This window comes from Dreissena polymorpha, chromosome 3 (assembly GCF_020536995.1).
Source record: "Dreissena polymorpha isolate Duluth1 chromosome 3, UMN_Dpol_1.0, whole genome shotgun sequence".
NCBI classification, from domain to species: Eukaryota; Metazoa; Mollusca; class Bivalvia; order Myida; family Dreissenidae; genus Dreissena; species Dreissena polymorpha.
In genome coordinates, this window is record NC_068357.1 from 38,137,968 (window position 1) to 38,154,054 (window position 16,087).

Sequence of the window (16,087 nt, forward strand, 5' to 3'; positions counted from 1 at the left end):
CTGAATTTGAACCGGAACAAAAACACGGACAAAGGTATTAAAACTGAGTGTTTATAATTTTTGAAAGGAAATCACTGAAAAAGACTGCGATGAGATAGTTAACATGTTTGTTTAAAAGAAAAACAGATTCATAAATTTGCCGAGCAACAGATAAGAATTTGGCAGAATTCAGTATTTAAAATAATTGAGTACCGAGAATTGAATAATATCAACCTATTAATGGCTCATTGGTAAAAAATGAAAATTGAAACAACAAATCGATCTCATTATATAGGTAAACCTGATCCAGTGTAGAAAAATATTGTATAATTAAATTATCTCTTTCCTTGAATTTGTTTGAAAACAGTAAAATATGTTAAATTGATTATTTAAGACTTTCATTATTTCCCCCAAAAATTAGGCGCTTCGCGCAATTTTTTTCCTCAAAAATGGCAAGGTCTTTCCCAAAAAATCAGATTTAAAAAAACCTGTGACGTTATTGATTAGTGAAAAAAATGGTGGAAGCAATACGAGAGTTGATGTGGATAATCGTCAGTTTAAACCTGTAAGTTTCGGAAATCTAAAGCTTTTAATATTGTTGTGAATTCGCACCAATGTTTAAAGTTTAAGACTTCCGAAATGTGCTGATTTACTTGTTATATTCCATTTATTCATATCACAAAATACGTTTTTTATAAGCATTAAAATTCACCTTGCAAAGTGCCAAATTTAAAAAAGTATATATTTAGGCAGGGGGGACCCCTCCCAAACCCTCCCCGGTTGGGCCCCCCCCCAATAAAAAAATCCTGGGTACGGCCCTGTATATCGCATTATTAGATAGCATTTCTCGCATATCTATAGACACAGAAAAAGTACGCAAAAAACTGGAAATGCAATGAAAACATGTCAACCAACCAAACACGAATCATCCGAAAATATTATAAATATGTATTCGCGTGTTCTTCGAACAGACATAGGTTAAGGTGGTTTTTCAGACATTGTTGTTTGAATCGATTAATAATTATGTCGCGAATCATCACGCTCATGTTAATAAATTGACCAATATGGTGGAATAATTATCATTAAAATAATCAAAACCAGTACTTACCATGGCATTGTTGAGAATACATGCAGAATCTCCTATTTACATATATTTATTTAAGATATTTCTGATTACAATACAATTCCAGTTCACCTAGCTCACATGATCTAGCGTTTATATAACGATTCTTTTAGTGACCGCGAACTGTTACCTTGCCGGATGGATCGAAATGCATTAAAGTGAGCTCACGATTGCACCGCTTTCAAGAACTACGGCGCGCTTAAAGCTTCGAAGTTTTACATGTTTAACGGTCAAGTTCAAAAACATTTAAATATAATTTAGACAGAACGGATATCAGGACAGGGAACAGCACTACTTGAATGATCTAAAATATACTAGTGCACAGATTGCAATACGGTAGTAATAACTAATTATGAGACCATAGCCGTTATGTTCAAACGCTCTGGCTCTGACAATCTTCCTAATATAAATGGGCAAACACTAACTGTATTGCTGTCGAGAGTTGAGAGTGAAACTGCTCTATCTCTCACGCCTCTTTATGCCAGATAAATTATCTCATGCTGAACACGCAAGTTGCAAAACGCACTGTAGTATCCATTTTAATACTTATACTGCACACAAACAGAAAGTCAATTGAATTAACTATTAATGTAAATGTGGTAACTATTTTAGCTGGCACGTTTTCTGTTGCAAAAAGTTTCTGGCCTACCGGCGGTAAATTTTTGTATTCAAATTCATTGGACGCTTACAAAAATTAGCTAATGCGAAAAGCTGGGTTAAAACGCTTCGCCGAAAAAAAACACCAGTATTTTAAACATGAAGTTAATGTTGTATCATTGTGAAATAACCAAAGCCATCATAAACAAGATTGAAGGCAACCTTTTAGCCGCGGGGCCATCGGCTTCCTCGTTTGCACCAAGAAACGTAAGGACGATTTAAGCACAATATCATATATAATGTTTAGAGTTACATGTATATGCGGGCACTTGTTGATATTGATGGACCCAACATAGTTGATATTGATAGACCCAACATAAAGTTTAAGCTGACAGCTGCCAGTAGATTTTCAAAACGTTCAATAAAGATACGGAAAGGTATATACTCCATGGCATTCATATATACTTTGAAATAAACCATTTTGAAGAAATGTAGTAAAGCAAGTATGGTACCCAAGAAGCATTTCAACAGTCATTAAAGCTTGATGTGATCATATGGAATATTAATTTTAAGAAAGTTTATTTTATATCAATAATTTTTAAATTAATGTTAATAGAGAACATTTTTTCCTTAAATATAAATTGACGAAAATACATTAGCATACATTCCTCCGAGACACTCTGATATTATGAAACATAAAATACTTATTACAGGAACTACAATGTATATAACAACATGTATAGTTCAACATTTGATAATTTGAAATGGAACGCACATAATACAAAACGCATTTAACTACTAAACAACAATATTAGCTTGCTGGTAATATGAGGACACCTTGCGATATACTAGTAATATCAAACATTTTTAAAACATGAAAAGAATCGTTAAAATACAAATCCTTACCAAAACCTAACGTTGACATGAAAAATGAGGAAGCAATATGTACACATGTTTCCAATACGACATTTAGGTATCCGACACTAAATGTATGTTTTAGATCATGCCAGAACCCACTATTATTCTAAGTTGGAATAACACATCAAGCAATGTAACACATCAATCAATGCAGTTTTCTTGTAATGTTTAATCATATAGAAATATTAAAAGTAAAATAAACAACGGCATATATACATACAGCATTTAAATTGATTTTATTTTTTTAAATGCATGATTAATTTTTTTTCCAAATATTATTTCACGTATTTTTTAATTAATTGTAAGGGGCTGTAACAAAAATTCCGATTCTGATGTGGTGCTGATACACCATATATAAAAGGCAAATAGTCATATACATTGTATATATATATATTATATACATATATAAGCGTTAATGATTATAACTACTTACAGCAATAAATATAGCGTAGATCTTGAATATTTGAAAAGTTTACAAATAGAAGTTTATTGCTTATTGCATACAAACTATGAAACTATATTAAGATTCCCGTACAGACCTTTGCGAAGAACAGCTGGTGCATTTGCGATGGACATTAAAAACTCTTCTTCAATCCCACTAAAATCTCACTCTACTGCAATTACCACTAAAGCGACAGCTAATGGAACTTATGGTGACGCATTAATTTCTAATGAATGATTTCGTATATTATTGTTACCAGTGGAACTTTTTGCCAACATGCTCTACTTTTTCTAATACTTTTTGTCTGTGGATATGACTCTAATGCTCATCTACAGCCTTTTTTGTCCTCTCACTATTCAAAATGCATTGTTCTCAATCTGATAAAAACATGTGTCTCTTAATTCTTATTAACACATGCTTCATCTGCTTTCTTGGTAATATAATATTTCGGTCATTTCTATCTTGAACATGGTTAACATGGCTTTCCGAGCGTTTCATAGTATACGTGTTGTTCTACGTAAAATTACGTCATCATGCTTAAATGTCGTAGAACGTGAAGTGACATAACGCGGAGTAAACATATTTCCTGTTTCATTATGACAATTACCTGGGGAGAGGGGGGGGGGGGTGGGGGTGGGGGGGGAGCATGTGTATACGGGAGCTTGCCAGTTTTAAGTGAGGTTAGTTGGAACTTACTTCAACTATGGCGTCGTTTTCGTGTTTTTGGCTCACCTGAGCACTACGTGCTCATGGTGAGCTTTTGTGATCGCCTTTTGTCCGTCGTGCGTCGTGCGGCGTCAACATTTTGCCTTGTGAACACTCTAGAGACCACATTTATTGTCCGATCTTCACGAAACTTGGTCAGAACATTTGTCCCATTGATACCTCGACTGAGTTCGAAACTATTGCGCACCAAAGGGGTCGAAACTTTTACTTTTGTTGCAGCAGAAAAGAATGCTGCTCGAGCAGCAAATTACTGCTCGAGCAGCATATTTGCTACTCGAGCAGTATCTAGATGCTGCTCGACCAGTTAAATTCCGGCCCGAGCAGCATTTTTTTCTGCTGCAGCAGAAAATTCCTGCTCGACCAGCATTTATTTTTAGAAAAAGCCCTTGAACCCGTCAGCCAATCAAATTTGAGCTTACAAACGGACGACATAGGCTACCTCTACGGAAACGAAATAGACCTGACAATAACTTTAGAAAAACTGCAACAAACTCATAATCTGTGTTTTAATCAATTATTATTAAATTATCATCCTTTTTTGTAGTTGTTCATAAAATAATATTTAAGCTTTAAAATCTATAAGTCATGTAGTAACATGCAAATTTGGTTGATCAAGTGCTCCAACGTTACATGATATATGCCTATGTGTAATCTGATCCTGATTGGCTGATGCCATAATCTAAAAATAAATGCTGGTCGAGTAGGATTTTTCTGCTACAGAAGAAACGAGAGCGCCGATGGCGCTGAAAGCATAGTTGCAAGATACAGGGAAGTTGCTGCTGAAGTAAATGTTTAGGTCAAAATATACTAAATAGTTTCCTTATATGTTTCGATGTAAAAGCGACAACTTTGAGCGAAAATAAATACACCATTTTGCACATAGAGACCCCCATAACCATACCTTTTCTTGACGGGCATTCTTAGCTGAATCGATTTTAGCAATAAAAAAGATATGCCATGTTCAAAGCAAAAAATAATTTTACTCAAATCAAAATTGACTGTTTTTGCAGCTTTTTTTCGGCCGTTTTCTAGTGGATTGTAACCTTTTGCAGTGCCATTTTTTACTTTAATCTCCAACTTTATCCTATTTCAGGGATTTAGTAGTGAACACCTATGCTTACCCTATCAATATCTCCAAACGATAAAACCAGAACAACAGTCTAAAGTGTATAACATGCCTTCGAGGAAAATATGATGATTTGTTGAGAAGGTACAGCCCTTCATGACTCGATTATTTAGTATATTGTAACCTTAACAATTTCTGACATCACGAGTCGCCCCCTTGTTGTTGCTACCAAAATGTTCTATTTTTAGAAACGGGAATTCCAAATAGTGACGAATGTGAATGGTTACAAAATGACATAACTATGAAAATAAATACGTAGAATTACATTATTTCACGCATACCATTATGCAACCATCCGTTTTCTTTTTCGACTTGATACATTTACAGCTTTCCATTAAATATTTTACAGACACAACACTCGTCCAGAATTCGCGCGAATCCATTAAATCCGATGCCACATTTAAACCGTTAGCTCTACTCGTAACGTTAATTTCTGGCTCAAAGTAAATCATTTTAACTTCAATTAATACATCTCTATTACTTTCAAACTCTACTTCATCAAATCCATAGAAAGGCAGGTCAGAATCCATGTCATAAATCAGAAAACATTCGTCGTACTCCGCCATTTTTTACACATTTTTAAAGAATAAAAGTGCTTTATGCCTTATGTTACATATCCTTAAACCAGGGCCTTATGAATTCAGTTATGTAAACATTTGACCTCTCCCAGAACAGTAAACAAAGGAAATAGAAATTAGGTGTGAGGTCACTATCAACAAGAACAGAATTGTTTTACGAACGAAATTTGTTTTAGTTTCTTAGAAGTTTTTTTCACGTAAAACGGTTAAGAAAAATTCACTAAAAACGGTGTCAGCAATATTCTTGGAAGAAAACGTTAGAAAAACGTTTCCAAAATAAAAAATTTAAGAATTACTATATACTATATTAAATAGATATTTCGTCTGATTTTTGATCAGGTAAGGCTTCATAATGGTCAACCGTTCGATGTGGGTTTTCGAAATGTAGCTTATACCTTAAGCGTTGCACCTATGCTAAAAATGCTAATCGAGCAGCAAATTGCTGCCCGAGCAGCATCCAGATGCTGCTCGAGCAGCAATTTCCTGCTCGAGCAGCATTTAAATGATTCCCTGCTCGAGCAGCATTTAAATGCTGCTTGAGCAGCATTTATTTCTTCTGCAGCAGAAGTTAAAGTTTCGACCCCTTTGGTGCGCCATACGAAACTGGGTCATGCTTGGTCAAACACCAGATCACTAGGTCAAAAAAAGAAAAAAAACTTGTGAACACTGTAGAAGTCACAATAGTTGCCCAATCTTCTTGTAACTTTGTAAAATGTTTGTCTAAATGAGATGTTGTTTGAGTTTAAAAATGGTTCCGGTCCAGGGGGCGGGGCAGTATTCCTTATATGGCTATAGAGAAACCTTGTGAAAACTCTAGAAGTCACAATTTTTACCCAATCATCATGAAACTTGGTCAAAACATTGGTTTCATTGACATCTCGGACGAGTTCGAAAATGGTCTAGATCGGTGAAAACACATGGCCTCCAGGGGGCGGGGCAGTATTCTCTATATGTATATAGTGAAAACATGTGAACATTCTAGAAGTCACATTTTTTGGTCCAATCTTCATGAAATTTGGTCAGAACATGTGTTTTCTGGATATGACGGTTGAGTTCGAAAATGGTTCGGATCGGTAAAAAAAATGGCCGCCATGGGGGGGGGGGTAATTTACCTTATATTTTTATATAGTAAAAAAAGCTTGTGAACACTCAACAAGTCACATTTTTTGCCTAATCATTATAAATTTTTTTCTAAACATCGATTTTATAGATATCTCGGACGAGTTCGAAAATGGTCATGATGGGTGGAAAAACATGGCCGCCAGGGGATGGGGCAGTTTTCTCTATATGTATATACTATATAGTGAAAACATGTGAACAGTCTAGAAGACACATTTTTTGCCCAATCTTCATGAAATTTGGTCAGAACATTTGTTTCCTGGATACGACAGTTGAGTTCGAATATGGTATAGATCGGAAAAAAACATGGTCGCCAGCGGGGGGGGGGGTCTTTTTTCTTATATTTATATAGTAAAAAAGCTTGTGAACACTCTAGTTTCCTGATTTTCTGGCAGTTTTGTCTGAGCTTTCCTCTTCCTTCCTGCTGGTTTACCTCTTCCAGACATTTTGTGATTCTTTTATTATATATAATCTTTGCAGATTAATGTAGATTTTTTAATTTCGATTTTTTCTGTAGGTTTAAGCCTTGGAATCCAATGCCAAAAAAGGAAGTGATCTCAGAACTTTTTATTCATAAAATGGACAGTAACTCTTACTCAGGAATTTGAGAGAACTCTTTATTCATCAACATACTAGTATGCTCAAGATACTCTCCCTTGAAGCGTCCACATTTCTGCTAAAATAAACTGGGTTTTATTGTTTAATACAATAACCAACATTATCAAAGATTTGTGTTTTAAAACGGATTTATTGATTTTTTAATCGAAATATAATTGCAAGGTGAGTCTGAAAATAGTTCATGTTTGTTTATAAACAAGGCTCTCCGGGGGTGGTAGTTTTTGTGTATGTCTACAGTTGTTTATAGTTAAACATTGTGAATACTTTTAGTCACATTTTTAGTTCAATCGGAATGACACTAGCTGAATGCAAATGTTGTTATCATATCTTGTTTTAGTTTACTCGATTAGTTTTTATAATATCATCTTCAAACATGTTGACAATCTTTATGAGCATAACATTTTTGGCTCATGGTGAACTTTTGTAATCACCTTTTGTAATTTGTCTTCCGTTGTGCGTCATGAACATTTGCCTTGTTCACACTGTAGCGGCCACATTTATTGTCGAATCTTCATGAAACTTTGTCAGAAGATTTGTCCCAATGATATCTTGGAAGAGTTCAAAAATGGTTCAGGTCTGTTGAAAAACATGGCCGCCAGGGGGCCATTTGTTGTTCATTCTTGATGAAACTTGGTTAGAACATTTGTTGCATTGATATCTTGGGCTGCAAAAACAGGTCATTTCTTTTTATCTTAGGTGAGCGACGTTGGGCCTTTTAGGCCCTCTTGTTCCTTATATGGACTTATGAATCTTCATGAAATTGTGTCAGAATATTTGTTTAAAGATATCTTGGATGTGTATGAAAATGGTTCTGGTCTGTTGAAAAACGTGGCTGCCAGGGTGTTCACTAGTCATGAAAGTTGGAAATAACATTTTGTTCAACTTACATATTGGGCTGCACAGAACAGGTCAGTTCCTTTGAATCTCAGGTGAGCGACTTTGGGCCTTTCATGCCTTCTTATTTTGTGAGGAGTAGCGGATATTTTCCTCTGGTAACTTGTGGTTACTAGTGGTTTCTTTAAATTTATATTTCTTTTAAAAATAAATGATTACGCCCATCAGTTCTATAGAATTTTCGCTTCCCTCTGTTTTTTGTTTCAAGATCGTAGACGTCGGGATTAAAAAGTGATAGAAGGAAAACGAAATAATCATGATTTTATTTGTATCTTACGGAGCAAGCACGTCAATAATGTGTATTATAATAGGTAGTGATATTTGTCATTCAATTTATCGAACGTCATATTATAGATATGATGGGCGCATATGGTATTAGACCCATTTTCGCATGACTCGGGTCCTTCAAAAATCTTATTGCGAATTGCAAATGGCACATTTAGCACACTTCTTTTCGATACAAAATTGAATTTAAAATAGCAAATATAGCAAAAAGGTAAATAAGGGTCGCCTATCCAGGCGTTCAGGAACTATTCCCAGACGTGCTGATGTGAGTACGGCAAACATTTGTGGTTAGATAATTAAACGATTTTCTTTTTATCGTGACACTACTATTTCGGAAGGTTTTTTTTTTCATATTAAACGCAAAACTGTGTCTATTACGGAATCCGGATAGTGTCATCTATAATCTCGCCCTTCTTTCATCAATGGCGACACTAGACACACGAAGCGATACACGATATATTTCGCGACAGTCGTGGCGACGCACGATATTTTTCGCGACGACTGTCGCGAAAAATATCGTGTATCGCTTCGCGTGTCTAGTGTCGCGGTCTGAAATAAGACCGCGATACACGAGATTCGGATAATATGTGCGATATGTGAATAATAAAATATCATGCGTAGCCGCGACTGTCGCGCAAAATATCGTGTATCGCTTCGTGTGTCTAGTGTCGCCCTTTAAACGCGAGACACGACACACGAAGCGATACAAGATATTTTTCGCGACAGTCGCGGCGGCGCACGATATTTTAAGCGATAGTCGAGGCGACGCACGATTGTTTGCGCGACAGTCGCGGCAACGAACGATTTTTTTATTATTTATTTGCATTAATGGTATTTTAATTGCTTTGCAAATATTCAATGATCTAGAAGGTTGAAGTAAATGATCTTAAAAATATAAACACGCCAAAATCATAGATACAGCAAACAAACATATGAACTACTATAATGTTTTATGGTGACAACCATGCAGAGGACATCGGCTTACATGAAACTACATTGTATTTGTTTTAGGACTTGAGGAACAATAAGAGCTATAGTATATTAGTATACGATTTATTTATCATAACCCAATGCAAACTGCACCATACCTTACACACACATACATGTTACATAGCCATTACCCAATATGTATATAAGAAGATTTACCACATTAATCACGAACATTATGTTATGCTTTTGGAATAGCAAATACTTCACCGAAACACTTTTTTCTATTTGAAAAGTCCTGCTCGACGAATGAACAACAACAACATATTATTTTTTCTATTTAAAAAGTCCGTCTTGACGAAAAACTACAACAGCATTTTTAACATTCTACTTCAAGTGTTGAACGCCGAGTGCCTATGTGGAAACATCTCTCCCATTCCTCCGTACGCAGCGGAATTTCCCGCTCGACAGCCGGGGACCAGAGCGAGAGTACCGGACGTAGGAACCGCGGCGTCTCTGTCACTCTCTGCACTGCTCTCCTTTTTGTGACCGCTGCGCCGCTCGCGCGCTCGTCTGTTCTGGAACCATATTTTGACCTGGAAATAATAATAATAATAATGATAATGATGATGATGATAAAAATCAAAATAATAATAATAATAATAATAATAATAATAATAATAATAATAATAATAATAATAATAATAATAATAATAAGTATAATAATAATAAGTAAAATAATAATAATAATAGTAATAATAATAATAATAATAATAATAATAATATTTTTAAGTACTTTGTTCAAATACTAACTAAAGCGTACCGTTACCCACATAAAATTTAATATCTACGTTATAAAATATAGCGATATGCACATATTAATATGTCCTTATGCACTTCTTATCTGTTATTAAAATGTACACATTTTACTCAGTCTATACTAACTTGATGTTTTTTTCTTCAATTCTTACATATTTTGTATATGTATTTTCAACACTAAACTACTACACGTAATTGTAATCTTTACTAGATACTTTACTAACCTTTACGCTTAGTCATCGATGAACACTATTACGAATAACTTATGATATGTGTTTGATGCATAACATGTATTTTTGGTGCCACTTTCTTATGTTTAATTGCAAAACAATACTGTTACTATTGTATTTTCAACACTAAACTACTACATGTAATTGTAATGTTAAGTAGATACTTTACTAACCTTTACGCTTAGTCATCGATGAATACTACTACGAATAACTTATGATATGTGTTTGATGCATTACATGTATTTTTGATGCCTTTTTCTTATGTCTGATTGCAAAACAATATTGTCACGATTCATATTGTATGTAGATGCAATGATCACGAACTAGAATGTGTTGAAAAAAACAACAACACAAAAGTATGATTTTTTTGGATAATAAAATAAATACTCATACAATGTAATTACAAAAACTTATCCTACCAATAGTGATAACGGTTAATCGCACTTTTTTTATTTATGTCATTATGAATAATCAGTAACAAAAATGTGTGTATTCGATTTATCAATTGTGCACTTTCAATCAAATGCGTTTGATATGCACCATTGCTGGAATTGTAATGATGATTAATTTGTTTTTGTTGAAAAGTCACCGAGTAAGTATATGATTTGTTTTAATTATCAAGTTTACTGTTCAGCTATATAAAGAAAATAATCATGGTAGGCACGGTAACGCACTCTACTAATGTAAACATAATAGGTCTCGTCTAATAATAATAATAATAATAATAATAATAATAATTAGTATTATTATTAGAGCAAAATCGAAAATAATAATTAATTATGCCGACAATAGCACACGTTAAGATTTCTTCCATCACCAAAGTTTTTTTTTTATAAACAGTGTTCATCGTAAGGTCTTATGTTTTACTGACGTTATAATGTTTGTGCTGTGCTTAGCTTAGACGGCACAAACAAAAGGCATATGTGCCCCATGTTTACCTTTTGAGTTTTGATACATTACACGTTGTAATGAATAGGGTTTACCGTTTAACCTTATGCAACGATGCTTTACAGTACACGATTAAATTGTCAAGTTATTATATTTTTTTAATAATGCCTTTTTTAAGGACTGAATCGTCTATTTTCATCTTCAGCGCACGACATACTGTCAACTGACACTGTCGCATACTAATAACAACATGTCACACCGATGACGGGAATCAATCAAGTTATAAAAGTAACGAACCCTTACATGTGTTATTACACAATTTATGACCTCGTAAAGTAATTTAAGTCATCAAATCATATAAAGTAGTATTAAATGTTATACTTATAAATATTAATGGCACTATTAAATAAAATATTAAAAAAAAACACGATTTAGTGCTGCAAATATATCTAACGCATATGTGTGTATGCAATATTGTTTTGTTGTTTAGTTGAACTTATCATTATTTCTCGATTCGTATCGTGTTCCTAGCTGTATTTTGCTCATAAAACGAAGCGGGAATATAACGTTAACTGTTCAATTTTGCTTCCTTGAATTATAAGATTATTGTAAGCGATACGACACGAATGCTAATAAATAGATAAATAAATAAATAGTCGTGTATAATTAGATTTTTTTATCCATATGATTTTATGCAGGATCATTAAATACTTAAACATACATATGCACATATATTAAATTAGATTTATTATTGATGATGCATTTTTGCATACTCATTGTTTGGCCGCTTATGTAACATCCATTAAAACCTTTTAGAAACTGTCGTCTTTTAAGTGAGAACATCATTGAAAAGGGTACTTACACATTTTAAAGTTATCCAGTTGCACAATCTAATGAACCGGTTATATTAATATGTTAACTGTTATGTTTGTGTTCCCGCCTTGTATCCCCAATGACATTTACAATATTTACTTGTACATATAAGAAAATGTAGACTTTGCCACTGCATCCGCTTGTTTTCTGTATCTCTATGTTTCCCTATTCTAAATAAACGTGGATTTTAAAATGTTTTTTTTTGCGATTGCGCGGTCGTGGTTTCAAAAAAATGCATTAATAAAGGAGTACCGAAAAGGAGAAAATAAAGCAATTAATTTATTAATTGCGACCAACGTATACGACTCACATGTAAGCTATACAAATCGCATGCATATTACCATATGCATACACATGTTGTTATACATATTTCATTCAAGTAAGATATCGTTAATGATTTCACAAATGATTTCTTTGTGCATTTTGAGCATGAAACGACGTAAGAAACACAACAGCAAAAGTTCATCTTTAAGACGACCTGGTGTTTTATATGCGTTAATTTGTTGATACCACTAGTTGTTATCTGCTATTATTCCTGGATGCAGCGACTGCGACAATATTTTGACACTTCCCTTCTGTGCCGAGGTTTCATCTTGCTACTAAACGACTCTCCCTCGGGGATTTAGCCCCGCCCTTTAATTATCCTTAATAAGCCATCTCCCCCTGAAAGCCCACTGTAGTGTAGTCACTCGATAGTGGGCGCGCATTGCCCACAGCAGTCGACTCTTCTTAATTTCTTAATAATAACCGTTTCTGGATGGCGAAGAAGAATTAAAACGTTAAAATCCAGTCTTAAATGAGCTTTTCCACACTATTAAATTAGCGTAAAGACAAACTGTTAAGAAATATAAAATCTGACACCTTCTGCATTTGTATATCATACAATTCTGCTGAAATTAGACAAATCGTTCGGAATGTGTAATCATCATTTTAACCAGAGCAATAATTTTAAAGGTATTCGATGGCAAACTGAGACGGTTCTAAAGCTTAATGTTTGAATCTGGATCTTCAAAGCGTTTCACTGTCAAGTAATGAATGGAACACGCAGCCATACATAAAACGGGTTCTCATCCACTTTAGAAGCAAAGAATAAAGAATAAGAAATTATGGCTAATTTCATGTTATAAGGTCTCATATTTTCTGGAAAGCTACTCACGACTTAATGTGAAAATGATGGTATCGTGTGTATTTCAATGTAACATTTATTGTTTAACTACAATTAGGAAAGAGTTCGGGTTGGCCTACACTCTGAGTTCGTATTGTATCTTTATGTAATACATAACGCATCTCACATATAGACACGTCTGTATATATGATAGACACAGTATACATTAAACAGACTTATTAAATCTACGAAGTTATAATAAATAATTCTAAAATCTAGTTGACAAAATGTTCAAGTCGAACACACGGCTAGTTTGAAGTTCAATTATTTATGCGTTTAAGCGCCTTTACTTTCCGAAATAATGTCGTTTTTAGTGTGTGCAGAATAGGTATAATAATTAATTACATTCTTTATATAAGTATATAATTAATCATCCACGTGTCGTGTTAGATTCTGTCGAAAATGTGTCAGCGGGTATATACATTTTACAGCAGTATAAATAAAATGTGATACAATTGGCGAAATACTGCGATCAAATATAGTGTTTACGTCTTTAATAAAATATATAAAAGGTCGTGTTGAACATTGGAATCGAAATTATAAAGCTCTATCTTATTGTGTTGTCTAATAACCTATGGAAAGGAGTATTCATGTTTTGCTATCGCATTTCATATCCATCGTCCACTGACAAGTTTATTGTCATATAGATTATTATAATGTCCTAAATGTACTACAGTCAATTCATTTTGTTCTATATAAAACTAACCCCGCATCTTGATATAAATTGTCAGTATTATGTCAATAGTTTCTCATAAACACATAGAAAAGAGTAGTAAATGCATATTGTTTTTAATAAAAACTCATACCTTAACGGGGTATTGATAAATGAACATTTCTTTATCAAATAGTACATACACCTCTGACACTAAACTAGGCTATTGCTTTCCATTTCCATTTTATTTCCTCAAAATATAATATTATTGAAGCTTGGCATTTAATGAAATATGCTCATCTTACGAAAAAAATCTATATTTGAATGGAGATGGCATCCAATAAAGCTTCATATCACTTTAACTATTTTGCTGTGACAATTAATTGTCAATAAAACTTATTGGCAATCTTATATCGAGAGGGAATGCAGATGGGGCTTATTTCTTGGCAAACAAATTGTAACCCGATAGTTCAATCCTTTCTCAACGGCAGTTTTCTTCAACATTTTCCAGCGAACCTTTGCTGTTCAAATGCTCCCATTAACCAGTAGGGTGAAAATAGCATTCACGTTCCATATTGAGTCAAACACTTAATATTTTTAAAGCATACTATTTTGTTATTTTTAGAGCAATTGATAAGGACTTTTCGGTAAATGGTTTTAAAACTGTTGACGGAAGCAATAACTATCTCATGTTGATGTATTTCGAGATACTGAATGGCGTGACCTACTTTAAACACACAAACAGTTATATACTTCATGTTACATGTATTTAAAATTGTTCACTTTCCATGAACGAATAGTACGACAGCAGAGAGTATTGCAGCACAGTGTTACTAAATCTTGCGTATAACTGCATTATGTACATGCATTAAAATGCAAATTTATCTGTCACTTATCAGTCTAACTACGTCACCAGCGTTGTTATTAACTCTGTTAGTGTTGGAACCGAATTTGGAAGGCCTGTGCAATCAGTTTAGATCCAGATGAGACGCCACAGAACGTGGCGTCCCATCAGGATCCAAACTGGTTGCCATTCTGATAGTATTCTTTTAAACAAAATCGAAGAAAATGCTAATTTTAGAAATTCACCAGACACAATTTTTGCAGACGACAAATTTCCCAGCATGCAAAGGGTTAAATCAACTGTATAGTTTGATGTAATGACTGTCTGCTAATGATGAAGGAAACGATTTTCCACCGAGAAGCGAAATTTTCAGTTTATCACCGAAACAAACACACAGCAATATAGTTTCCAATTGACCATCGTGTATTTTCATACAACATTATACGAACAATCAATATACTTGTGGAATTTTTCTTTATTTAAAGACTACATAGTTTATACATGCAATACTTCCATTGAGACAAAATGAAGTGTTTTAAATAGTGTTAATATATAACTCGTAAATCATATTAAAGTTTTTGATAAAGTATGTTAAAATATGAGTTCAATTAACAGAGCTGTTATAAGCTTAAGCCCAATATGACACGATGAAAGTATTGTAATAGGACATGCGTCAAGATCGCAAATAAGAACGCAATTAATATGACACGATGAAAGTATTGTAATAGGACATGCGTCAAGATCGCAAATAAGAACGCAATTAATTGTTTCCAGGAGTGGGCTCCGGTTTTTCTTTACTTAACATTTTAGAACATTTACGGACAATAGTACAACACAAAACGAACCGTTATATGATGAATAATAATTTTCATGTTTGTTTTCCGATAACCGATTCACTCTGTTTATGTTATGCTTTTCTATCATTAAGAATGAAATATTGATAACAATTTGATATTAATTTATTAAAAACCTGTTCCACACACTGAACATAATAATAACAGTGAACATAATTGAATTTGTTTTCTTTTCTTTTTCACAGTTATATCTTTTTATTCCCTCCATTAAACACAGTAAATTAAAAGGATAGACATCTCGCCTGGACGATGATCGCTTCGCCCACTTAGTCACGTGGCTAAGCGGTTAGAAAACGTAGACAAGCTAAAACCAAAGTGGCTCTTTTGCCTATAGATTGCCTACAGATTACGCGATATTCCGGAGGATTTTAATGGACTTTTTTCACCCCATATAACACTTGTAAAAGGCGTTTGTGTCATATATTTATTA

At 33.9% G+C, this 16,087-nt stretch overlaps 1 long non-coding RNA gene across 1 annotated transcript; it reads right to left on the reverse strand.

Moving 5' to 3' along the window:
- Window positions 1-9,659: 9,659 nt before the first annotated feature.
- Window positions 9,660-12,259, reverse strand: LOC127873742 (uncharacterized). Its single transcript, XR_008046361.1, has 2 exons — window positions 12,132-12,259; window positions 9,660-9,928 (listed from the first exon to the last, which is right to left on the reverse strand). It is a non-coding gene; the product is annotated as an uncharacterized LOC127873742 (long non-coding RNA).
- Between the last annotated feature and the right edge of the window lie 3,828 nt (window positions 12,260-16,087).